Source organism: Zalophus californianus, chromosome 5 (genome assembly GCF_009762305.2).
Source record: "Zalophus californianus isolate mZalCal1 chromosome 5, mZalCal1.pri.v2, whole genome shotgun sequence".
Lineage (NCBI taxonomy): Eukaryota > Metazoa > Chordata > Mammalia > Carnivora > Otariidae > Zalophus > Zalophus californianus.
Genome location: NC_045599.1, coordinates 34,888,736 through 34,914,992, shown reverse-complemented (window position 1 = coordinate 34,914,992; position 26,257 = coordinate 34,888,736). Strand labels below are relative to the sequence as shown.

Here is a 26,257-nt window from a genome sequence, read left to right as displayed (position 1 = left end):
GTTTTGTGTGTGTTTTTTTAAACCTTCCTTGGATCCTCCCATAGGTCTATGGCTACCACCCCCCTTACATCCAAACCCCCTCTACTGTCCCTCGTCCCAGTGTCCTGTCAACCTCCTGCTACCAAGGTGTGGCACTCTACGACACACCCTTCGCTACAATCTGTCAATTACCACGGTACCCATTTCTCAGGGCTTACTTTTCCCTCATTAAAGCCATCTTTCCTTGGCTTTAGTAACACCAAATTCTCCTGAATTCTTCTATTTGAGGCAGCAACTTCCCAGTTTCCTCTGTGGGCCCCCTTTTCTTAGACACTGGGATTCTGAGGCTTGTCCTACACTCCCTATTCACATGTTACACATTTACCCACAGTGGAATCCAAATGTTGTACATGAAGAAGCCCCACATCTCTCTAGCATAGACTTCTATCCTGAGTTGCAGACTCTAAAGTCTACAGGACAGCTCGACTGTATGTCCTTGAACTTGACATGTGGGACATCAGACTTAAAAAAAAAAATTGGACTCTTTCTCCTCTACCCTCTCCCCTGGCACCACGTCCTGTTTTCTCTTTCTGAATGGCAGGTCCACCAACCCATTTCTAAGCCATAAATTCAGGTGTTATCCTTGATTCTTCCTTCTCCTTCACCTTTATATCACCAAATCTTATCATTCTGCTTTCTAAATATCTTTTTTTTTTAAAGATTTTATTTATTTATTTGACAGGGAGAGACACAGCAAGAGAGGGAACACAAGCAGGGGGAGTGGGAGAGGGAGAAGCAGGCTTCCTGCTGAGCAGGGAGCCCGATGCGGGGCTCGATCCCAGGACCCTGGGATCATGACCTGAGCCGAAGACAGACGCTTAATGACTGAGCCACCCAGGCACCCCTCTAAATATCTTTTGATCGCACACATACCCTTCTCCCTGCCCCCCTGTTTCAGTTACCATTATGTCAGCCGCACTAGAGTCTTTCAACAACCTCCTAGCCCATGCCTCCTTCTAATCTTGGCACCTCCGGTCTCCACCCAGCAGCCCTAGCTGCATCTGTTCTCCAGCCTCATCCCCCGGTGCTCCCCTTCACACCGTATGGCTCAAGGTTCCCATGATATCTTTCACTTCTCAGCTAGATCATGCCATCTCTTGCCTTCCTCTGGGCTTTTTGTACCTGCTGTTTCTTCTGCCTGGAATGCTCCTTCCAGCCCTCTTTAGTGCCTCACTCCCTCAACAAGGCTAACTCCTGCTCAACAGCCAGGGGAAGCAGTAAGGACAGTGGTCAAGACATATTCCAAGTAAAAAAAAAAAAAAAAAAAAAAAAGACATATTCCAAGTCAGGCTTTCTGAGTTCAACCACAGTTCCACCTCTTTCCAGGTGTGTGACTTTAACCTTTCCAAGCTTCAATTTTCCTTTCAGAAAAATGAGAATAATAATTGAGGACACATCATTGGTTGAGTACCCAGCTATCTCTCTTCTTCCTCACTAGCAGAACCCCAATTTCTTTCAGAGGCCACATGCTCATTCTAGGGAATCCATCATGATTGGTTTAAGTAAATTATAGAAATCCACCTTCCTTTTGCCAGTGATTAATCCTGGCCAATACACCTTAAAAAGAAGTTGGCTGAGGATTTCTAAAAACACAGTACTACCTTTAGAACCAGGCAAGAGAGGTCCGTTCCCTGGGCCCCGTGCTTTAGAGGGTCTCATCTATCACAAACACACACATAAAAGCTAAAGAACACACGGGCACTTCTGTCCCTGAGGGTCACACAGCACGACTTACCCTCAGCATCTGCTGTGATGACCAACACTGTTCAGATGCCAGACCAACACTTCCCATCTCTTGCCCTACACCCTCAAAAAAAGGTAGCTGCATTCCAAATGAGAAGGTTGTGGATTGTGCTTTGGCCACCACCAGAGACCAACACTGCTACGACTCTAAGGAGGACCTGAGTGGCAGGAGCTTTCACAGAAGAGAGAAGACAAACGAGCCTGTTGGGTCCTTCCTCTCAGCACAAAGGCAGCACATTCTTGCAAAACAAAGTATAGGAACTCATGAGTCCTGAATATCCATTTTCTTGCTTCTGTTCCTATTCATGGTTCCAGAGGTACTCACACACCAGAGCTATAGTAACACCAGCTGCAAACAGTGGTTGAGGAACACTTAGCAAAATTACATCCTATTGCATATATGCGTGCCATACATGCAGATACCCCTCCTCCCACACTCATATGAAACAGAGCATTCATGAAGCATAATACTAATTCTTTATTTTGCAAATGAAATGGACACTGAGGGGTGCCTGGGTGGCTCAGTCATTAGGCATCTGCCTTCGGCTCAGGTCATGATCCCAGGATCCTGGGATCGAGCCCCACATCGGGCTCCCTGCTCAGCAGGAAGCCTGCTTCTCTCTCTCCCACTCCCCCTGCTTGCGTTCCCTCTCTCCCTCTCTGTCAATGAATAAAAAATCTAAAAAAAAAAAAAGAAAGAAAGAAAAAGAAATGGACATTGAGCACTGTAACTGCAGATATTAAATTCTTAAAAAAAAACTCAGGTTTAAAAAATTTGAAATGGTTTCTTAGCTTTAAAATAATTTTGACTACAATTTTAACACTATAAATTTTCTTTTGCTTTTTACTTTTCATCGATAAATTTCTTAGAAGAAAAACAGCTTGCTAAAAAAGATAATTTGAATATTATCTCATTTGAATATAATGGCATAATTTTGCATACAGGTTAAATTCTCTTATGCTTGCATTTGAAACCAGCATTTCACAATATAAACGGTAAAATTTGTGATAACAATTTAATATTGTAGTTTCTTTTCTTAGAACATTAAGTAGCAAAATAAATTGCCATAGTCAAAAGAAAGATTACAAAGAAAGTAAAAAGCTTTACATTTTAGTACCTTAAACGGCACTTTTTTCCCCGCTTTTTATTTTTTATTTATTTTTTTTTTTAAAGATTTTATTCATTTATTTGAGAGAGAGAATGAGACAGAGAGAGAGAGCATGAGATGGGCGAGGGTCAGAGGGAGAAGCAGACTCCCCGCCAAGCAGGGACCCTAATGCGGGACTCGATCCCAGGACTCCAGGATCATGACCTGAGCGGAAGGCAGACGCCCAACCAACCAAGCCACCCAGGCGTCCCTTTTCCCCACTTTTTAAACCAGGAATCCTGCATTTTCATTTGCACTGGGCCCCATATATTACATAGCCACCCCTGATGGTGGAGTAGAAAGAGAACAAGCATCTGAGTCCTTGATGTCATTGGTGAGCCCCCCGCCAACCTGTGGACCACCAACCCCATATTCCTTGTTTTGTCCACAATAAACGCCATCGTGACTAAAGCCACTGTTACAAAAGGTTTCTCTTACTTGCAACCAAAAGCACTCCTAACCACTAAACTGCTACCCAGCCCAGGGTTGTTCTGAGGATGAAATAAGGTTAGTCAAGTGACCAGCAAACAGGTCATTTTCGAGCACAGAGTATGAGCGGCCACTACTCTAGTGGTGGAGGTACCACAGCCACACTGGGCACGTCACAGGTTTCCATATGACTCAACACCCACACACAGTACTTTTCAGAGTAAAAGAGGGAACAAATAAAAGTGATGTCAGGACTAAAGGACAGTACCAGACCAACTAATAAGAGTAAACACTTGACAAATGTTGGCTCTTCTTATTCATGGATTAACTTAAACATCACTTCTCCAGGAAGGCATTCCCAGTTCCCCAAGTCTGCACGACAGACCTACAGCACCCTTTGTGTCCTCTAACACAGCAATTCCCACAGACTGTAGCTCCAGAGCCTTTGATGAGGCCATCCACCACACCGGACTGTAGTTCCAACAAGGTGGGTACTCTGTCTGTCCCATCCTCTGTTGTATCCACAGGGTCTCACAAATAGCAGGCACTCAATTAATACTTGCTAACTGAAATTATCTGGTCTCCTTCTGTATATGCTTGCCTAACCCTGGTGATTCCACCGTGAATTAAATGCTCTTATATGGGCATTTGGGTTCTGGGGAAACAAGACCTGTATTTTATTCACTGATGTGTCCTCTGAAGTCCTAACTGCAGTGACCAGTAGGTAATGGTACTCAAGCACTATGTGCTGCTCTTCCAGAATCCTCTCCAATGGCCAGATATGTCTGTGGGGAAGTGAACAACAGGCAGGGAGGCAGGACCTACTGCTCTCATTGCATATCACCTACCACATTATCTAGTTCTAGAAGTTGAGAATGAAGAATCAAGATGGGAGATCCCATTCTAGGCACATGGGCCATATTTCTCTCCTGTCAACTAGTTTTTAAATTAGGTCTTTAAGAAAAAAAAAGATTTTATTTATTTATTTGACAGAGAGAGAGACTGAGCACACAAGCAGGGGGGAGCAGCAGAGGGAGAGAGCTTTCCACTCCAGGCTTTCCACTGAGCAGGGAACCCAATGTGGGACTCGATCCCGGAACCCTGGGATCGTGACCTGAGCCAAAGGCAGACGCTTAACTGACTGAGCCACCCAGGCGCCCCTAAATTAGGTCTTTCTTGCCGTAGCAAGATGTATCGTATAGGCGGGGAGGAGAGCCCAACATAGTAGCTCTCCCTATCCACCGGGAACCTGAACTTACAACCATTAGCACCTCCCTCTTCCCCTTCCCGAATCAGCTTGCTGGGGCTGTAGACTCAGTAAACCAACTCTCCAGAACATCCTTCAGAAACAGCATGCCAGAGGCAAGCAGTGGACCAGAGCTGGGCGCTCACAATCCCCTCCCAAGAATTAAGAGACAGCCCCAACACAGGCTCCAAGGAGTCAGAAAGGAAGGACAATAACAGAAAACACAGATGCTGCGTGCTCTTCCCTTTTCACATGCAATCACCCCATACTCCCTTTGGGGAACAGATAAAACCACAGCAGGCAGTTCGGCTGGCCCACCCCGGCTAAGTACTGCCACCGGACTCCACTGGCAGAGCCCCCTTCAGGGTTCAGGGGAAGGAGAACTGTGCTCTGAACATTCTTCAGCAAAAAGGACCAGCTGTGGTTTGGAGACTAATATCACACCAGGCATCTAGCTGCCCACAGCCATGCCAGGGACCCCGCTGCAGCCAATCAAGTACACCAGAGCCCCTTCATGTCACCACACCCACCATCTTCTCTAAAGCAATCACTCCAACAGAGGGGGACTAAAAATCATTCAGACATCTGAGCTACTCCCACAAAACACTATCAATTTTGTTTTTCCCATATTGTGTACTCACGATTTCAGAAACACTCCTTACCTTTCACTACTAAGAAAGCCTCTTTCTCCACCTGGTAAGGGATCCTTCATCTTGCTCCCCTCATTAATGTAGAAGTCACTGGAATAGCGATTAAACCTAAAATGAAATTTTGAGTTAATTATCTATCTTTAGACATAGAATTAGCTAGAATTAGCTGCTGTGGTCAAAAGTGGATTTTTTTCTAGAACCTTGTGGATTTTCTCCCCAGCCCCTGATATCTTACTTTCCTACTCTCTCTTTAAAAAAAAAAAAAAAATTTAACTTCACTAGGAAAAAAATAAATGAACCATTTCTGGTTGTGGGAGGGGGTAGGGGGAAACAAGCAAATACAGTGAGGTCCCCCTGGCCCCCATCTGTTCCAAATCTTCTCCTCACAGGATGTAATGTCTGAAAAGCAAGAAAAATATTCCTTCCTCTTCCAACATTCAGCAGGATCTTGCATGCAAAGAGAAGAATGTCTGGTTACTCTGTGGGTTTTCATCTGCTTTTTAACTCACATGTTGCCGAATTACACTGGCCCCTCGATTCCATTTCCCCCACTTCCCAAAGAAAAGCAGTAGGATGGCTGGGAGGCAGCAGGGTTCACCACTAGCAAGGAACATCCTGGTTCTGGCAAAGCTCCCTCCCCTCCACCAACCCCTTTGGCACAAAGGATTAGTTCTAAGTCTGGCCAATGACTTCTGCAGAGTTCTTTGCTGAAGACTTGCCAGAGGGATGCCTGGGCCCCCAGAGGAAGTGGGGCCGGCCCCGAGAGTAAAAGGAGTGGGCTCAGAATCCCTAACTTCTTGTTCTGCGAGCTCACCCCCTGCTTCCAGGCACTTTGCGCGGATGTCCACACGCAGCCAACTCCTGGACGTCTGAACAGGAAGGATGTTCCCCAGTAGCTCGCAACAGCCGTCACTGATGCCTTTCCAGGACCGGGAGGGCGATATTTATAGGAATGGCAGCCAGCCAAACAAGGGCAGCTCCAACTTTATTTCAACCAACCCTCCTTGCGTCTTCTGTAGTTCTCCTTCTCCTCCGAGTTAAATGGGGAGGCATTCCTCCCTTTATTGCTTGATTTTTACTCAGGGAAGGAGACTCTCATTAAAATGACTGAGAAACCCTGACTGAAAAGATGGAACAGGACCTGCATGGTCTGCCCCCTCCCGCTTGGCTCTCAGTCTTCCTCCCCTGTACCCCCCAACCACATCCACCTCCGCCTTCTTGACCTCCCCAGACACTCTCCTTGGTACATGCTCCTTTTTTATGCCCGGGCAACACAGAACCCCTTGCAGCCCTCCAGGTGAGCAAAACTCCCTCTTAACCTGGGCCCAGATTATCCTGACGGCCACTCCCTCATCCCTCCTTATCACATCCTACAAGAAAGACCCTGCTGGGTCTCACCCACCCCCACACACCTCTTCTCTGACCTTCTTTCCTTCCACTTTTCCTCTGCAGACCTCTTCCTCCTCACAGTTGCTCAAACACACCAACCCACCGCTCACGGCCTTCCCACTTGCTGTTTCCTCTTCCTGGGACACTTTCTCCTGGGGTGTTTGAAAGTCTGGCTCCTTGACACCGCTTACATTTCTGCTGGGAAATTACCTTCCTCAAGACGCCTTGCTAACACTGTCTGATAAAAAGCAGCCCCCATCTCTCTCTAGCTGCTCTCTCCCACGCGTCCTTTATTTTAATTCGCAACACCTTTGGCCACCACCAAACACTCTCTTTGACCAAACTTCTGTGAGGCTCCTCTGGGCCCTTGTCAACTAGGCCTCCACCTTGGCCAGGCTTCAACAATGAGTCCTGCTAATGAGCCCGTACCCTTGATATCTGACCAAATTCCTCCACCCGCCGCCTCTGATGTTTAACTGCTTGGCCTGCCTTCTGCAAGAATCCTGATGATTTAACAAGAATTTCCCCCACCTTTGATGTCTCCTCCATCCACGGACCCACTCCCACTCATTACAGATGTCCAGCTGTCTTTGTTATATTCATCGTGGAGCTCACTCTCTTTTCCCTACAGAAACAGTCCTCATCAACCCTTCCTTACCATTTTAACCCGTACCACAGTAATTTTTCTCCAACACCACCTAACATGTGATCTGTTCGTTCATCTGTGTCTCCCCACGGGATTGGCAGGGTCTGCACACGTTCTGCTCTCCACTAGCCTCCTAGCTTCCATCTAGAGCAGTGTCTGACATCCCGCTGACACTCAACAGCTCTTTGTTGAATGAACAAATCTAGCTACTTCCACTTGTCTCTCACTGTCCGTTTACCTGCCGCCTCCTCTGGGAAGTCATTCCCGAATCTTCCAAGGCTTGACCCTGTACCTCACCTAGCAGTGACCCTACTGATCACAAGGGATAAGTCTCTGGTTTAATATGTGTATTAACATGTACGTGAATATGTATGTTTAATTTGCTACCTATATAATACACTGATATACAGTACAAAGCAGAGAAATCTATCTTGACCATCTGCCCTCCTTCCCTTCCACGCCACCCACTTCCAGTGTTTTCTCCATCTATACAGTCCGACACATGTCTGTTTGTGTGTCTCCTCCTTCCAGCACATAGACACTGCCTGACCCCTAGTAGGGGCTTAATTAGGAAGGGTAGGGGAGGGGCGCCTGGGAGGCTCAGTTGGTTAAGCGACTGCCTTCGGCTCAGGTCATGATCCTGGAGTCCCGGGATCGAGTCCCACATCAGGCTCCCTGTTCGGCAGGAAAGCAGCTTCTCCCTCTGACCCTCCCCCCTCTCATGCTCTCTCTCTCTCTCTCTCAAATAAATAAAATCTTAAAAATAAAAAATAAAAATAAAAGGGGGAGGGGAGTGCTTGATATCTGAGTGGTGAGTTCAGGCCCCACATTGGGCGTAGAGTTTACTAAATAAATAAAGAGGAGCAGTGCGGGGCTGAGAGCCAGGTCTCTGGCTCTCCAAAACCAAGCCCAGCTTGGCCCCCATCTTCCTGGCTTTGTCCATCCACAGAAGGAGAGATGCCACACTGCAGGCTGCCCTGCAAGAGAGAGGTTAGTCTACCACAGAGTGTTGCTCCTGGAGGGCCTGAGGGTTCATTAGGCCGGGAAAGCCACGGGAGCCAGGGCCCTGTGGTTGGTGAATTCCAGCCTGCTTGGAATCCCGGGGCGGGGGGGGAGGGGGGGGGGGGGGGTAGCATGGGGGTGGGGAGAGTTGATTGTAGAAACCGCCCAAGTAGGTTTCCACATAAAGGAAAAGCAAACAGAGGAAGGCTCTTCCTCAGCCCTGTGAGCCTCTCAGAGGAGGGCAAACCTTCAAGTGTTTGTTGAAAACCTAATCGGATTAAAAATGCTTTGAAAGGGCTGGAAGAGGAAATAGACTCTGACCCCCTCCACTAGCCCGCAGCCTAAGCTCTGTCACTTTCCCTTCCGGTGGCCTGTCTCTGGGTACTGTACGTATGTACGTATGTACATAGACAGACCCAGGTCTAGGAAGGTACCTGGGGCAGAAGTGGGAACCAACCGTCGTCATCGTCCACTGAGAGCTACCAACTCCCCTAACTGCCAAGAAAGAGAGCTGCTGGAGAGCAGCTCAACCAGCCAGGATGGGAAAAAGGGTGAGCGCTAACATAGCCTTCACTTCACTCACCCCAGAGTCTGTAAGATACTTAAAGTGCCAGGCCCCTGCTTCCTGGGAGGCTCTTAATTATCAGCCACCCCACCCCTACCCCAAGTGGGTGGGTCTCCTTTCTCACAGCCAATTCATCCCAAGAAGTTCCAGGTGAAGTGAGTGTCCAAGTGGGTTTGTCAAACAATAACTAAAGGAAAAGACAATCCTTAACAAATACTCCAGATTTTGGTTCTCTCTCTGTTGGACAACTTTACCAGATCCTGTCACCCAGTCCCATCATGCTAGGATGACCAAGCACCCTAGATTGCCAGGGACTGTCCTGGTTTGAGCCCTTAGAGTATCCCATCCCAGGATGGTTCGGTCCATCACTGCACCTTCCCCAACCCACCTCCCTCCCTCCCCACGGTTTCAGATAGGCACATATTTGGGGAAGGTGGGCTTCCTGATTATTGTTCCCTAATGTCCACGCCCTTGCTGGGTTTTAGAAGGAAGGAAAGTGGTGAATCTACAGGCTGAATTACTTTCTTTCAACCAAAGACTTTAATTTAGGCGGGTGATGGATATTAAAGAGTGCACGTTCTGCATGGAGCACTGGGTGTTATACACAAACAATGAATCATGGAACACTACGTCAAAAACTAATGATGTAATGTATGGTGATTAACATAACGATAAAAATTTTTAAAAAATAAAATATACAGAGATGTGGGAAAGGCTTAGAAGGTAATTTGCAAAAAAAGAAATAATTGTGTTAGAGTGAAGTGACTTAAACTACTATTTAATATCATATCACATTTTCAATAAAAGAAGTGTAGACAGTTAAAAAATAATAATTTAAAAAGAAGGAGATAGGGCACCTCGGTGGCTCAGGTGGTTAAGCGACTGCCTTCGGCTCAGGTCATGATCCTGGAGTCCCAGGATCGAGTCCCACATCGGGCTCCCTGCTGAGCAGGGAGTCTGCTTCTCCCTCTGACCCTCCCCCCTCTCATGTGCTCTCTCTCTCTCTCATTCTCGCTCTCTCAAATAAATAAATAAAATCTTAAAAAAAAGTAAATAAAATAAAATAAAAAGAAGGAGATAGATAAGAAGACTGCCACTCAGCACTTTGCTGAATATACAACGCCTTCTTGAATCCTATGAGGTAGATACCATTTTCCAGATTGGAAAAGTGTGGCCCCAAATCACAGATACTAAGTGGCAGGGTTGGGACCCCAATCCAGGCAGTGACACCAGAGCTCCCAAACTTACTGTCTTATACTGTGATCCCTACAGATGAAGAGTCCTTGTCATTTTGATCACGGAGGACAGAAACAACCTGAAGTGACTTATGACAGATGGACAAAGCACACATAAGTGGAGCAACTCACCAAGAAAACGGGATTGTGAGACTGTGACCATAAGCTCTCCTATAGATGGGAACCCTAGCTGCTTTGGGGAGATGACCAGTCTCGTGGACAGTTATGGCACCGATGGCCTGCAGAGCAAGGCAGAGCCTCACCCCAGAAGCCCCTAACATGGGCCCCGCCTCCATCCACCCTCCCAAGGGCTGCCAGATGAATCCACTCAAACCCCACATCTGAGTGTGATCCTCCAGCCCTGTCTGGCACGTCAGCAGCTACACTGCATAATAAAATCTAGGTCCCTCAGCCCGAGTCTCTTGTCTGTTGCCCTGAAAATAGAAGTGAAGGCCGACTCTACAGGAACCAGTTTGTCAGCATAGGTCATAAACCTTGAAATAAGTGCATGCCCTCTGACTTTCTAATCTCTCTTCTAAGACTTTTCCCCAAGGAAATGGTTGTTAACTGGCAGTGACTGGCAGAAAAAGGGTGACATTTTACACATAAAGGTGTTCATACATAGGGTTATCTGGAATGAGGAACTTGGAATAATTCCTATCACTAACGATAAAGAAATGGTTAACTAAACTATGATGCATCTGATATATCCATTCAATTGGATATTATGGAACCACTGAAATGTATGTTTATGAGTTGAAAACAGCAGGGAAAATGCTTCCGCTACCATGTTAAGCATAACAGGCAGGAAATAAAATTATAAAGACAGTGTGATCCCAACTATGTGAAACCAAAAATGCTACTTGCAGGGAAAGGACCAAAAGGAAATGAACACCATGAAGAAGAACTTGCACTTACTAAGTAAGCATCCTGCTAATGAACTGCTTTATATTCTTATCTCACCTAACCTTCATGACAAGTTAGGAACAATTTTGATCTTCCCTTTACCAGGGAGAAAATCCAAGCTCCAAGAAGATAATTAAGCTGCCTAATGGGTGCCTCGAGCTAATAGTGGGGAAAGAAGGGATCTGAATTCAGATTTGAACGATTCGAGGCCCGTGCCCTCATCCTCCACACTGTTCCACACCCAGGTGTAGACAGTAGCTTAATTTGGCGGGTGATCTGCAGGCAAGGGTTTCCCCTGACTTTCCACTTTATTTTCGACATTGTCTATATTAACCACTATGACACGGTTGAAACATTTTTTTTTTCCATTTCAAAGGAATAATCCAGGTTTATAACACTTGGTATGTTGTATTCCTTTTTTAATGTAGGAAACAATAAACTCAGGACCAAACCACATTTAACAACAACAAACCTTCCTTCATCTTACATTCTCCACAGTTTGGCTCTCTGCTGTCCTTCCGGCCACATTTCCCACACTCCTTTCTCATCGTCGTGAAATCACTAAGCTATTAGGTGACACGGTCGGGTCTACAGTTCGGAAAGAACACCTCTGGGGTGGAGAGGCAGGTGGAGAGGCAGCTGGAGGTGGTGGGGGCAGGTGAAGGGGTCCCTCTGGAGATGAGCCGGCAAATGGCCAGGGCATAACACACTCGTGGAAGGGGCATGCTCACAGTGTCTGAGAGAGACAAACCATCCATGGAAAAGCATCAGCAGTAAACAGAAGAAATGGCAGGAGGACTGGGAGCCAGGACCTGAGGGGATCCCACCCCACCGCACCCCCCTGCATGCACCCCACCCACCCCCGACCCCATTCGCCACTGCCGCTGTCTCAGGGCCCCCTGGCTGTGGCTCCAAGGAAACCGGGAGACACGAAGGCCTTGAGCCAGGATAGAAGCGGCAAGGGCAGTAGGACCACCACCAGCCACACGGCAATTCTGGACCCAGCCTCCCTTGGGGTGCTTTTTTTCTAGTCTGAGGGAGAAAGCAGGCCTTTTTACAAGACAGCTTGGCTGCAGCAGAGCAGTAGCAACACAAAGTGTGAAAAGTTGCAACAAAGATGCTCATATTTCAGTCACTTTTCCCAATCTTAGCACATTGAAGGGCTTTCCAAGTAAGGAAGCCATAATATCGCTGGAGAAAATAAAATGAAAAGGAGGAAACTTTCAACAGTGTTTCTTAGCCTTTGGGGGGTCTGAGAACGGCCTCGGGTGAGGCTGTTTAAATGCTGATTTTTCAGACTCACCAGTGAACATTCTGATTTCATAGATCCCGCCCAAGCTCAAGAGTCTGCCTTTTATTGAGCATCTCCCCAAGCTGCTGTTGGATCCTACCTGCTAAGAAACCCTGACTTATGGTGTCTTGAGGATGTAAGGATTGACATTTGGGGAACATTTCTAATTACTTCATCTTAAAAAAAAAAAAAAAAACATATTGCAAAGGGTATACAGGGAATTTTTTGTATTATTTTTGCAACTTTTCTGTAAGACAAATTATTTCAAAATAAAAACTTAAAAAAAATACATATTACAAAAGTAATATGTGCCTATAATAAAATATCTTTAGGGGCACCTGGGTGGCTCAGTCGGTTAAGCATCTGCCTTCGGCTCAGGTCATGATCCCGGAGTCCCAGGATTGAGCCCATATCGGGCTCCCTGCTCAACAGGGGGTGGGGGATCTGCTTCTCCCTCTGCCCCTCACCTGGCTCTTGTGCGCTCTCTCTCAAATAAATAAAATCTTTAAAAAAAAAACCTTTTTTTTTTAACAGTACTGCATTAGGTAATGTAGAAAACAGACATATGGGGTGTCTGGGTAGCTCAGTAGGTTAAGCATCTGATTTTTGGTTTCGGCTCTTGTCATGATCTCAGGGTTGTGAGATCGAGCTCGCCTCGGACTCTGTGCTGAGAGTAGAGTCTGCTTGGGATTCCTTCTCTCCCTCTCCCACCCCTCTCCCCCACTCACGCACACACTCTCTCTCTCTCTCCCTCTAAAATAAATAAATTTTTTAAAAAAGAAAGAAGGAAAAGAAAACAGACATCCCCCTTCACTGTCCCTCCTCCTCCACCACCAGCCTCATCCTACTCTTCAAACTAACCAGTGTGAATAGTCTGGTACATATTAGCAAACAAGTCAGACTTTTTCCTGTGTCTTTTCATTTTTTAACAATAACTTATGCCTACAAGAATGTGATGAAAATGACCCTCAAAATCACTGGACGAAATGCAAATTAATACAGCCCTTTTGAAAAGCAACTTAGCAATGTATATAAAAAATCATAAAACATGGGCGCCTGGGTGGCTCAGTTGGTTAAGCGTCTGCCTTCGGCTCAGGTCATGATCCTGGAGTCTCCGGATCGAGTCCCGCGTCGGGCTCCCTGCTTGGCAGGGAGTCTGCTTCTGCCTCTGACCCTCCCCCCCTTGTGTTCTCTCTCTCATTCCCTCTCTCTCAGATAAATAAATAAAATCTTAAAAAAAATCATAAAACATTTATATTCTAAGACCTACCAATTCCATGTGTAGGAATCCCTCCCAAGGATAGCACTCTCCTGGAATAGTATGCATTTTTAAAATAAAAAGATTTTATTTATTTATTTGAGAGAGAGAGAGCACGAGCTCAAATGAGGGGAAGGGCAGAGGAGGAAGAAGAGGGAGAGAGAGAATCTCAGGCAGAGTCCCAGCTGAGAGTGGAGCTCGAAGCAGGGCTCAGTTTCAGGAATGCTGAGATCATGACCTAAGCCGAAATCAAGAGTCAGACACTTAACCGACTGAGCCACCCAGGCAACCCCCTTGTTTTTTCAACTGTGGTAAGAATACTTAACATCAGATCTACCCTATAAATCAATTTTTGAGTGTATAATACATTACTGTTGACTATAGGGACAATGTTGTATAGCAGATCTCTAGAACTTACTCATCTTGCTTAACTAAAACGTTATGCCCACTGATTAGTAATTCCCATTTCTCCCTCCCTCCCTCCAGCCCCTAACACCACCATTCCACTGTTTCTATGAAGACTACTCTACATACCTCATAAAGGGAATCATGTAGTATTTGTCTTTCTGTGATCAGCTTATGTCATTTAGCATGATGTCCTTAAGGTTCATCCATGTGTTGTCACATATTGTAGAATGTCCTTTATTTTTAAGGCTGAATAGTACTCCATTATATGTATATACCAGTTTCTTTACCCATTCATCTGTCGATGGATACTTAGATTGCTCCCACATCTTGGCTGTTGTGAATAGTGCTACAATGAACATAGCAGTGCTAATATCTCTTTGACATCCTGATTTCAATATTTTTGGGTAAATATCCAGAAGTGAGATTGTTAGATCATAGGGTATTTCTATTTTTAATTTTTTTTAAGAACCTCCATACTGTTTTCCAAAGCAGCTGCACCATTTGGCATTCCAATGTGTGCAAGGGCTCGAATGTCTCCACATCCTTGCCAACACTTTTTTTTCTTTTATAAAAGCCATCTTGACAGGTGTGAGGTGTGAGGTGATATCTCATTGTGGTTTGATTTACATTCCTCTGATAATTAGTAAGAGTGATCATTTTTTCATTTACCTGTCAGCCTCTTTGTCCTCTTCAGAGAAATGTCCTCTCAAGTCCTAGCCCACTTGAATCAGGAAATCAGGTTTTTTAAACTATTGAGTTTTAAGAAGTATGCAATAATTTAAAATGACATCATGAAGCAACAAAGAAGATAGTTCTGATGATGTTAGTGAAAAAGGAAAACAGCATAAACATTTTACATATCCTCCAGTTACCAAGTTTTTATTTTTCTAATTTAGTTTTTTTAAATAGGTAAAACTAAGGAAATAAAACTAAATTGCTAAACAGTATGTTAACGGAGGTGTTATTTGAGTGAAACTTCTCTCTCTCTTTTTTTAACCTTGCAGGATTTTTTGTGTTTTTTTTTTTTAAGGTTTATTTCTTTATTTTAGAGAAAGAGAGAAAGTGCCTGTACATGAGCCCAGGGGAGGGGCAGAGGGAGAGGGAGAGATGCAGACTCCCAGCTGAGAGCCGAGTCGTAAGTGGGGCTCCATCCCAGGACCCTGAGGATCCTGACCTGAGCAAAATCAAGAGTTGGAAGCTCAACCAAATGAGCCACCCACATGCCCCTTGAGTGAAACATTTCTATTATTTCTCTGTTGAGTGCTCAGCACTTGGATTTTGCAGAAAGACTGACAGACCTGGGTGAGAAATCCATCTCCCACTTTCCACATGTACAACTCCTTTTTTTAAAAGTAGGCTCCACTCCCAGCATTAAGCCCAACCCAGGGCTTGAGCTCATAACCCTGAGATCAAGATCTGAGAGATCATCAAGGGTTGGATGCTTAACTGACTGAGCCACCCAGGAGCCCCTCCACATGTACAACTTTGAGGACTTCATGTAACTTCCCTGAGCCTCAGTTCCTTATGGACATAATAGGAGATAAAAATTATCACCTAAACTTAATTCAAGAATTAAAATAAGGGGCGCCTGGGTGGCTCAGTCGTTAAGCGTCTGCCTTCAGCTCAGGTCATGATCCCAGGGTCCTGGAATTGAGCCCCACATTGGGCTCCCTGCTCGGCAGGAAGTCTGCTTCTCCCTCTCCCACTCCCCCTGCTTGTGCTCCCTCATCACTGTCTCTCTGTCAAAAAATAAATAATCTTAAAAAAAAAAGAATTAAAATAAAACATTTGTTAATGCTGGATGCATTCCAACCTGACAGGATAAGTAGAGCTGTTGGGTTATTTGTCGGTATTCTCTGTGATGGGTCACATTTCACAAATCAATACACTGGGATTTAAAAATGGGGGTCGGGCGCCTGGGTGGCTCATGGTTGGGCGGCTGCCTTCGGCTCAGGTCATGATCCTGGAGTCCCAGGATCAAACCCCGCATCGGGCTCCCTGCTCAGCGGGAAGTCTGCTTCTCCCTCTGACCTTACCCCCTCTCCTGCTCTCTCTTTCTCTCTCATTCTCTCTCACAAATAAATAAATAAAATCTTTTAAAAAAAATAAATAAAATAAAAATGGGGGTCAAAATTTTGATAGCTCTCATTTTTCTCATAGGACCCGCTCTTAAGCCCGTTCTTTACCTCTGAAAGGGACATTGTACGAAGTGCATTATGCATTACAGTGACAAGGCACTATGCCCAGTGAATTGAAATAATGAAATGGGAATAAGATTTGCAAATTGCAAAGTACCTAAAAGTGTAATACATCATGAATGCATTTGGATGGAATGACCCTGAAGGGACGGTGAGGGGACAAAGGCCCAAATACCTAGAGTATTTATGTGAGGTACAATAATGCATTACATGAACACATTAAATACAGGGGACAGGCAAGTGAAGATGGAATGAGGAGGGGCCGTGTGTCCAAAAAAAAAATCACCAGACTCTTCCAGTGTCTGGGCAAACGCTTCCAGGAGGAGGCAAGACTTTGAAGGGTAATGAGAGTAAGAATAATTATCTCGGGATGCCTTTCAGCCAATCAGAAGAACAATTTCTGGGACTACCTTCATCTAATTTATCACTAGTCCTGTCTGTTAGGCTTGGCTCCACACCTTTCACTTTGGAGTTAATCACAAGGGTTACTCTGAGCCCATGATTATAGGAAGTCTCTCCTTTCTAAGGACCATTTAGAAATAGAAACTAAAGTATGACTATTTTATTATCATTACCCTGATAGTGTGGTCAGTCTTACTGTTCTTAAAATTCCAAAAGCACTTGTTCCAGAAAATATAAAACTGTATCTAGTTAATAGTAAAAAAAAAAGGGGGGGGGTAGGTGCCTCAGTTGGTTGAGCATCTGACGTCGGCTCAGGTCTTGGTTTCCAGGTCCTAGGATTGAGCCGTGCATCAGGCTCCTTGCTCAACGGGGAGTCTGCTTCTCCTTCTGCCACCTCCCCCCGCCCCCACTTATGTTCGCTCTTCAGATAAATAAATAAAATCTTTATTTTTTTTTAAGATTTTATTTATTTGACACAGAAAGAACCAGAGAGAGAGCAAGCACAAGCAGTGGGGGGAGCGGCAAGCAGGGGAGAAGTAGGCTCCCTGCTGGACAAGGAGCCCGACGTGGGGCTCAATCCCAGGGTCCTGGGATCATGACCTGAGCCAAAGGCAGCCACTTAACCAACTGAGCCACCCAGGTGCTCCAATAAATAAAATCTTTAAAAAAAATAGCAAAAAAAAAAAAATCCTCTTTATACACTCCATCTCCTATCCTTCCCTGGAGGGAACTGCTGCTTCGATACGTATTCTTCCACATCTTGAATTTTACATATACATGTGATATATTCACATGTGCACGCATGTGTGCGCACACACACACAATTATTTTTACACAAATAAGATCACACTCCCTGCTACTCGAATTTTTCACTTGAGAATAATTCAATGGCATCTTTCTTTATCTGGAGTTACAGGCATGTGTGTGGTGGTTCTAGACCTTGGGGCCTGCCAGCTTGAAGTCCAGCTTCCCCACTTACTAGCTATGTGATCTTAGGCAAATTACTTAATACCTCTTTCCCCATTTTTAAAAATATTCTTTTTCTTTCCTTATTTTAATATTTTATTTATTTGAGAGAGAGACAGACAGAGCATGAATGGGTGGGCGGAGGCAGAGGGAGAGGGAGAAGCAGACTCCCAGCTGAGCAGAGAGCCCAACGTGGGGCTCGATCCCAGGATCCGGAGATCATGACCTGAGCAGAAGACAGACGCTTAAGCGAATGAGCCACCCAGGCATCCCCTATAAAAATATTCTAATAGTAACCAAAGGACTGTTGTGAAGATGGAATGAGTTAATATCGTAAATATGTAAATATTACAAAATATGTAAAGCACTTAGGATAGCATGTAGAGTAAGTACTGTATGTGTGTTGGCCATTGTCATTGTAGTAGACCCCCTTATCCACAGGCAGTACATTCCAAAACCCCCAGTGGATGCCAGAAACCATGGATTGTTTCAAGCCCTATATATACTATGTTTTTTCCTACACATACATACCTGTGATAAATTTAAATTTAAGAATCTGGCACAGTAACAGATTAACAATAATAACCAATAATAAAACGGAACAATTGTAACAATATACTGTAATAAAAGTTAGGTGAATGTGGTCTCTCCCTTTCTAGCAAAATACCCTATTTACTGTACTCACCTTTCTTTCTGTGATCAGGGAGATGATGAAATGCCTCCATGATGAGCTGAAGTGAGGTGAACGACACAGGCACCATGACAGAGGGCTAGGCTACGTTCGACCTTCTGCAGATTCTTCAAAAGGGTCATCTGCTTCTGAACTTCGAACTTCAGTTGACCATGGGTGACCAGAACTCTGAAAAGCAAAACTTTGAATGGTGGGGGAGAAGAGAACTCCTATATTTGCTTTGTTCTCTTCTTTAATGTTCATGTAGTGTTCCATCATGTGGATGAACTGTAATTTATGAAGCCCGTCCCCTGCTGAGACACACATTGGCGATTTCCTACTTTTTGCATTTCTGGACATAGATCTTTGTATATGTGGGCAAACATCCCTCTAGGATAGTTTCCAAGGAATGGAATTGCTGCATCAAAGGTCATACTCCTTTTTTATGAAAGATGTTGCCAAATTTCTCTCCAAGAGGCTGCACTAATTGACATCGTGGCCAACAGTTTACGCATGCCTGTCTCCAGGCATCTCCACAACACTGGCAGCCTGGATCTTTGGCGTCCTCATTTCTGCATTCGCCTTCCCTCAGTGAAACCTCAGTCAAAACCACCAACAATGCATTTGTTAAAGTCCCCAGGACACCTAATCCCTTTGTCTTTTCTAAAAAGGAATGAGGCATTTTTGGCTCTGATAGGCCTTCAGTTGCCTGGACACAGCCCTGGGTTGACTTTGAAAAATACAAATAAAACGCACTTGCTGTTCCCTAACACCCTCAGAGAAGCTCAAGGGGGCCCACGTGAGGCCCCCGTGCTCTGCTCTCTATCACATGCAAAAAGATTTTCAATAGCAGCTGGTGTTTTCCTGGGTGGAGATCAGAGCCAGCGTTTGTATATAAATATTATCCGAGGGCTGGAGGGAGAATCAGGCTAGAAGCAAAGGCTGCAACATCCCAGTTGTCTTAATGGGGGGCGGGGGGATGCAAGAGCAGTGAGCACCCTCATCCTTCTCCTGACCTCCCTGTAGAAAGGCGAAGCATCCCAGGCAGGGGCCCACGCCATCAGGGCGGCTTGTAATAGAACCGAGGTGGGAGCGGGTGCAGAGCATGGCTGGAAATCCACAGCCGGCAGAGAGGGAGGGCAGAGAGGTACATCTACAGGGCCCAGACTGCGGTTCTGTCGTCTTTCTGGCAGAGTGAGCCCCTGCAGCCACCTGGCTCCTTAGACCACAGCTCCCGTCCCACAAGGACATGATGACCACTGACTGACGAGGTCCCTCTGGCTTCCTCTCCAGTGTTGCACGTCACGGGGTGACTTGTGGCTTTGCTTGAGGACCTCTCCGAACAGAGGCGAGCTGTGCAGAGACGGGCTCTGGCCCAGGCAGGCATGTCAACAATTCTGAGGGTTGCCCCTGCTAAGCTCTGCAAGCCCAAAGCCATTCATCTTCCAAACTTGTTTTTCAGGCTTACTATTTTATGGCTCAAAACCATTCACCTTTGTTCTTTCAACTGTCTGCTTGCCTCCCACCATTCCCAGGGACCCAGGTCAGGTCAGGGAGGCGGGAGAAGGCAGGCGAGCCTCTACAACAGTGGGTTCTATGGATCAGAGCAAATTCCAGGGATGAGACCCAGGGACCCTGGCTCGTGTCCGTAACAGAGGGAATAACTCAGATGACTATCTCAGGCACTCGAAGTGAGTTAGGCTTCCCCTTCCTATACAGCGCATGTGGGAGGGTCAGTGGGAAGAAGGGAGGCCCACAGACTCAGGGTCTCCCTTGGGTCTAACCAGCAGCAGTGTATAGCACAGGAAAGCTCACCGTGCCTCAGCTTCCTTTTCTCTGAGAGCCTGCACCTGAACACCCAACCCCCTGCATTTCATGAAATGCGCAAAATAGCTATTTGTTGAGTGTGGGCTATGTGTTCTAGGCACTGTGGACGCAGCAATAAACAATCAGACCAGTGCCTGCCCTCATGTTGACGTTCCCAGTGAAGTAAATACTAGTAATAGTATCATGCTTACTACTGAGGGACCCAGGTTTATGAAGAGACAGGTCACACAGCTCCCACATGGGCTACATGGCTCCCTCTACCCAGAAGTACAAACAACAGCTTAACCAGGTCACTGTGAAGCTCACAGAGCTAAAGCTTCAGAGACCTCGCCCACAGCAGCCCCTTCCAAGGCCCTGGAAAGAAACATATGCACATGGTCTTGGGTTTCTCTAAGCTCTGCCAAGATCAAGTCACAACCACAAGCGGAAAGAGCGCTGTCTCCCCCCACCCCGGTTTCCCTTCTGTTATGCCTGCCCTCCCGTTGTGTGATGTTACAGTGGCCTTGGCGTTCAGGGAACACCCAAGCAGGAGTCAAACTGGTGAACTGGTGGGACACTGAGTTTATAGCAGGATGTATTTATGTGGCTCGCAGTCACCCCCGCGTACATTGAACGACTGCAAACACTCCAGGGCAGACACAGCTCCCAAGAATACTCCCGCACCCAAGCGCCAACCAGCCCCAGTTCCTGACACCAGCCACATCAGCGAGTGAGACACCACATGAACCTATCCTACAGTACCCGACGCTGAAGTATGTGGTGGAGAAGAAAGAGAAAGGTTTAAAATGTATGGAGTTAGATGACAACCTGGGAGAAATGCTTCCAGTTAGGAGACCTGTATAATTATAAGTGGAAGATTCAGCTCCTGTGGTCAAAGGGGAGATTCTCTTCTGTCAGAAATATACTTGATGCAGGCACTTATAATGAACCCTAGCTCCTTTTTTTTTTTTTTAAGATTTATTCATTTATTTTTGAGAGAGAGAGAGAGAGCATGAGCAGGTTGCAGAGGGAGAAGGAGAGAGAATCTCAAGCAGACTCCTCACTGAGCATGGACCCTGATGTGGGGCTCGATCTCACGACCGTGAGATCACAACCCACGCTGAAGCCAAGAGTCAGACGCTCAACCAACTGCACCACCCAGGCGCCCCAGCTTTTTCATTTCTGATGGACTCAAGCAACACAGAATTTACCAATTCAATTACCAATTCCTCAGTTTATGGGACATGAATGTGTAGTAATAGTACAAACAGTGCGTGTGTCTATGTGAATTTGCTCACTTTCTGTGTCTAAACTGTTAATAATGAAGGACAAATTTTGGCAGCCATCTCTTACTGGGCTTCCTGGCCATCCTCAGACCTCTGGTGAAGCCCAAGATTGTTAAAAAGAGGACCAAGAAGTTCACCTGGCACCAGTCAGACCGATGTGTCAAAATTAAGCACAAGTGGCGGAAATCCAGAAGCAGTGACAACAGGGTGCAAAGAAGATTCAAGAGCCAGATCTTGATGCCCAACACTAGTTACGGGAGCAACAAGAAAGCAAAGCACATGCTGCCCAGTGGCTTCCCGAAGTTCCTAGTCCACAAGGTCAAGGAGTTTGAAGTGCTGCTGATGTGCAACGAGCCCTACTGTGCAGAGATTGTTCTCAATGTCTCCTCCAAGAACCACAAAGCCACGGTGGGAAGAGCAGCCCAGCTGGCCCTCAGAGTCGCCAATCCCCACGCCACGCTGCACAGCGAAGAATACGGATAGACAGCTGATGTGCACGTCACATCTGTGTTAATAAAGCTATAAAACTACCAAAAAAAAGACACATTTGATCAACCATGCTAGAGAAAAGGCTGAATTGTCTTTTATTCTCTCCACAGAAAATTATTTTGGAAAATCATTATCATAGGAAGAAATGATCAAAGAATATGAAGCTAGAAAACACAGGAATAAAAAGTATGATGGAGGTGTGTCAGGCAGTTAATTAAGAAAAATGTTATTCTTTTGGATTTTATAGTGTTTGAAGTATCTGTCAGTTTTTAAAACATGCAAATTGTTGCAGCTCTTTTTTCTATTTTTTTTTTACTTTTTTAAATTGTAAGCATAGCTGACATACAATACTATATTTTTTTCTCTAAATAGTTACATACATTCTTAATATTGGATTCCTAATTGTTATGCTGTCTCTTAAAGACAGCTCTCCAATGGTACAAGCTTTGACCCCCATAAAAACCTTGACCCTCCCAGGCAGCCACCATCTCCTGAGCATCAGGATGTGCCAGGAACTCTGAGAGATGCTACTCTGTGGATTATTTAAACTTAATCTTCAATCAGCCCACAGAGGTAAACTGAGGCTTAGAGCATTTATTCCAAATAACACAGCTCATTCTGCAGAGTAAAAGCAAGGATTCCAAATCACATGGCGTCTGGAGTGGTGCCCCATACGCAAAATAAGAATTTTTATGACAATCTGTGTTTTTCTCCCTGAGCTCAAGATTCCTCATATTTAAAGACGAAGGGGTCAAAAGAGATTTAAATACCTGTATGTGCACAGAGGACACAGGTAAAGATACACAGCACTGGTGATGGTGGCCACCTCTCTGAGATCAACACTGGGTATGCCTTCCCATTTGTAAGCAACTTAACATATGAAAGTCCTTAGCACAGTGCCGGGCATGTGACAAGCGCCCAATAAATATTAGCTATTGCTATTTGTTAGTGCTATTGCCAATTACTTAAATAAATTAATTTTTAAAAATTAAAAGGTGGGCGCTGAAGCTTAAAATCTCTTCCAGCTGGATTTGGTGTTTGTTTCGGTAACAGTTCCTAGCACATTCCAGTGCCAGGGACTCTCATGCACTATTGTGTTTAATACTCCCTGCATCTCTGTGCGGTAAGTACTATTCTCATTCCATTCTGCAAATATGGAAACCGAGGCACAGAGGGGTTAAGTAACATACTCTAGGTCACACAGCCAATGAAGCAGAGGATAGGATGAACACCCAGGCTGGTGACTCTAAAGGCCAGATAAGAGAATGGCCTCACTGGCTCCACTCCTGGTATGATTCATGGGTATCCTAGCATCTTTTTCACTCTCAATGTGCGCATCACCAATGAAATCCATGTAAAGCATGACAGCCATCAAGGAGCCTAGTGTGGGACATCTGCTGTCACTGCAGATGTGAAGGTGGCAGAAAAGCCCTACAGGGCTTATTAACAGCTAGACATTCAGAAAGGAAGGGAGTCAGGATGGATAAGGAAGGAAGGAAACGCGTGAAGCATCTACCCTGAGTCTGACAGTGGACTTGACTGTTCTTCAGCTACCCTCCCATCACTGCAAAGGGGAGTCCCTGTCATCCTCATGCCCATTTCTGAGCTGAGCAGGCAAGCTGAGAGTTCAAGAAGTCCCTAGGTGGTGGGGCCTTGGAAAACCCAGGCCCGGGGAGCTCACTGCTCTCTGACAGCAAAGGGCATCTCCCAGCAGGCCCTCCTTCCTCTGCTCCTCCAGGCTCTCCTCAGCCTGCACAGCCTAAAGCAAGTATTTCTATACAGCACAGCTCAACTCAGCAGGCCTGTCCTACTGGAAAACCTTTGGGGACGGGAGGTCTCCTGAGTCTGTTTGCCAAAACAGGTACTCTTTGTCACAGGGAGAGAGGTGGGTGAGCCCATGAGTTCTGTTGCACAGAAGGCAATGGACCCAGGAGCCTACAGGCATCTTGCAGGGATAAAGCTCTTTTGGAATCTCTACTCCGGTCAGAAGCACTGAGCATATACCCTCCAAGTACCTGCCACTTTGGCCTCTGTCTGATCTTTAAGTGCAGCTCTGACCTTTGCCTGCCTTGCATGTAGGAATGTGATGGTCTACATAAGGGGCTTGGACTACGGTGGACTTCTGGCAACAACCACCTAATAAAAGTCTTGTTATATCATAGCTATGTGACCTTGAGTATGTCACTTGACCTCTTAGACTTGGTTTCCTTATCTGTAAAATGAAGATTACAAATTAATAAATATTTCTATACAATGAAGAATGACCCTCCAATCCACCCTAGATTGCAGGTGCCTTGAAAAGAGTGAACATTCTGACTCACCTTAGCATTTCCTTCAACGTGCCATCCTAACAAGGCAACTTACTCCACAGAAGGGGCTCAGCACAGTGTGCTAATCTAAGGCAAACAGGGTAGTGCCAAATAGTATGTGTTATGGGTCATCCAGAGCTGGATTCAAATCCTGCCTCTGCCACTAACTTCCTATGAGGAGGCTTTTAGCATTTGGTCATCACTCGTAACGACGGCTCTAGGGCCCTTACGTTGGAAAACTCTAGTTCCTCATAGTGTTTTCATAGAGTGAGGCACACAGGAACCCTGGCTATTTCCAAGGCAGGTGGGGGTGGGATTCAAGGCCAGTGAGTGCAAAGGGGGCTAGCACAGGCTTGGCTCAGAGTGAGGGCCGATAAACATGGTCTAGGAAAAACATAAACCAAAAGAGGACGCCTGGGTGGCTCAGTGGGTTGAGCGTCTGCCTTCAGCTCAGGTCCTGATCCCAGGCTCCTGGGATAGAGCTTGAACACCGCTGGGTTTGAACCCAAGCACCCTGGGGCGGCGAGCTCCCTGCTCAGCGGGGAGCCTACTGCTCCCTCTGGCTTCCTCCCCAATCTGCTCTCTCTCTAGCTCTGCTCTATCTCTCAAATACATAAAATCTTAAAGAAAAACAAAAAAACACGCACACAAAAGAGGATGTTAAACTAATGTAACAGCAGACTAGATCCACAACATGCTATTCGAAAGCTAGAAGACTTTTGCTAATATGCAAAGATAATACCACAAATTTGTGTTTTCAGGGACTCCTTTTCTGATTATTCCAGGAAAGGTTTTATGAGCCTTGTTTTTCTCCCCCCCATTGTGAATGTGGAAATGGTTCCATTAGCAAAGATATATGAATTTTTAACAACCCCCCCACCAAAAAAAACCAGTCTATTGACATAAACGAATCTTCATCTTCATTTCATATTGATAAGCTGCAGCGCGGACATAAAAGAATGGGTTTTGTTTTTCCCTTAAAACTGTCTTGTCATTCTAAGAACTCAATGCTGTTTGCCAACGCTCTTTTAAAGGACTCAGGGCGTTTCTACTGTGAAAGAAAAATGTGTAGTGATCATTGCTTGGACTCAAAAAAGGTGTTTCTAGCAGCACCGCACTTCTCTGAACAAAGGCTGAGTGGCTGCATTAAATCCTAAAGATTTACAGGAGGAACTTGAGCCAACATCTCCATCCTGGGCCAAGGAGACAAAAAGAAAAAGAAAAAAAAATCCCACCTTGTACCTGGGAAGTTTTTGTTTGTTTGTTTATTTTTTAAAGATTTATTTATTTTAGAGAGAGAGAGAGGGCAGAGCATGAACAGGAGGGGCAGAGGGAGAGCGAGAATCTCAAGCAGGCTCCCTGCTGAGTGCAGAAACCAAGGCGGGGCTCCATCTCAAGACCCTGAGATCATGACCTGAGCAGAAAACCAAGAGTCAGATGCCCAACTGACTGCACCACCCCAGGCACCCACGTGCCTGGGAAGTTCTTAAGAAACAATGTCCTGGTTTTCCCTGCCAGTTACTCTGCCCTTCTTTAGAAACCGATTTCTCCATGGGGCTAGCCCTTGTTGTACCAGCTATATCCAGCCTGGATGTACACACGTGCGTTTGCTCGGGGAGCAACCCGCTGTATCAGGAAGAAAAGTAGTCCGGAGGAGACGGCCAGAGGAGGGGAAAACAAAGGTCAAGCTGACGGAGGAGAAGGTGAGAGGAGTCAGAATACCCACACCCTGTTCTTCCAATGGCTGCTTCAGAGCTGTGCTCTGACAAGTCTTTTGACCTCCCCTGAGACGCAGATTCCTTTTCTGTAAAATGGGGATAGAAACTCCTCTTCCATCGACCTCAAGAGGATTGCTCCTTCCCCTCCACCCTCACCTGAGCAGACAGACAGCTGCTGCCCCCGGACCCAGCCCCCACACCCATTCACACAGCTGAAATCGAGAGCAAGGAATGCAGGGACCGCCAACCCAAGTGTCTCACGTGAAAGTGAGTGGAGGTCTGCGTGCTCCCCTCCGCTGGCTGCAGTGTGCTTCTGGTTCCACCAGCCCAATCCTCCACCCTCCACACTGTGCCCTTTCCTACCACCACTGCTCAGCAGCCCTCAGCCAACGCTCTTGTCCAAGGGTGCCCAAAAGGAGAAAATGGCTACACAGAGCTGGTGCAGGGCATCTTCGGTT

At 45.9% G+C, this 26,257-nt stretch overlaps 1 long non-coding RNA gene across 1 annotated transcript in view; it reads right to left on the bottom strand.

Annotated features, from left to right (window-relative positions):
- The window catches only part of LOC113928889, a 124,838-nt gene that overhangs the window by 85,638 nt on the left and 12,943 nt on the right, over positions 1–26,257 (bottom strand). Inside the window, exons 2-3 of the long non-coding RNA XR_003521992.1 lie at positions 18,207–18,380; positions 5,268–5,363 (exon numbers count right to left, since the gene is read on the bottom strand). This is a non-coding gene — a long non-coding RNA (uncharacterized LOC113928889). The remainder of the gene's footprint in view (positions 1–5,267; positions 5,364–18,206; positions 18,381–26,257) is intronic.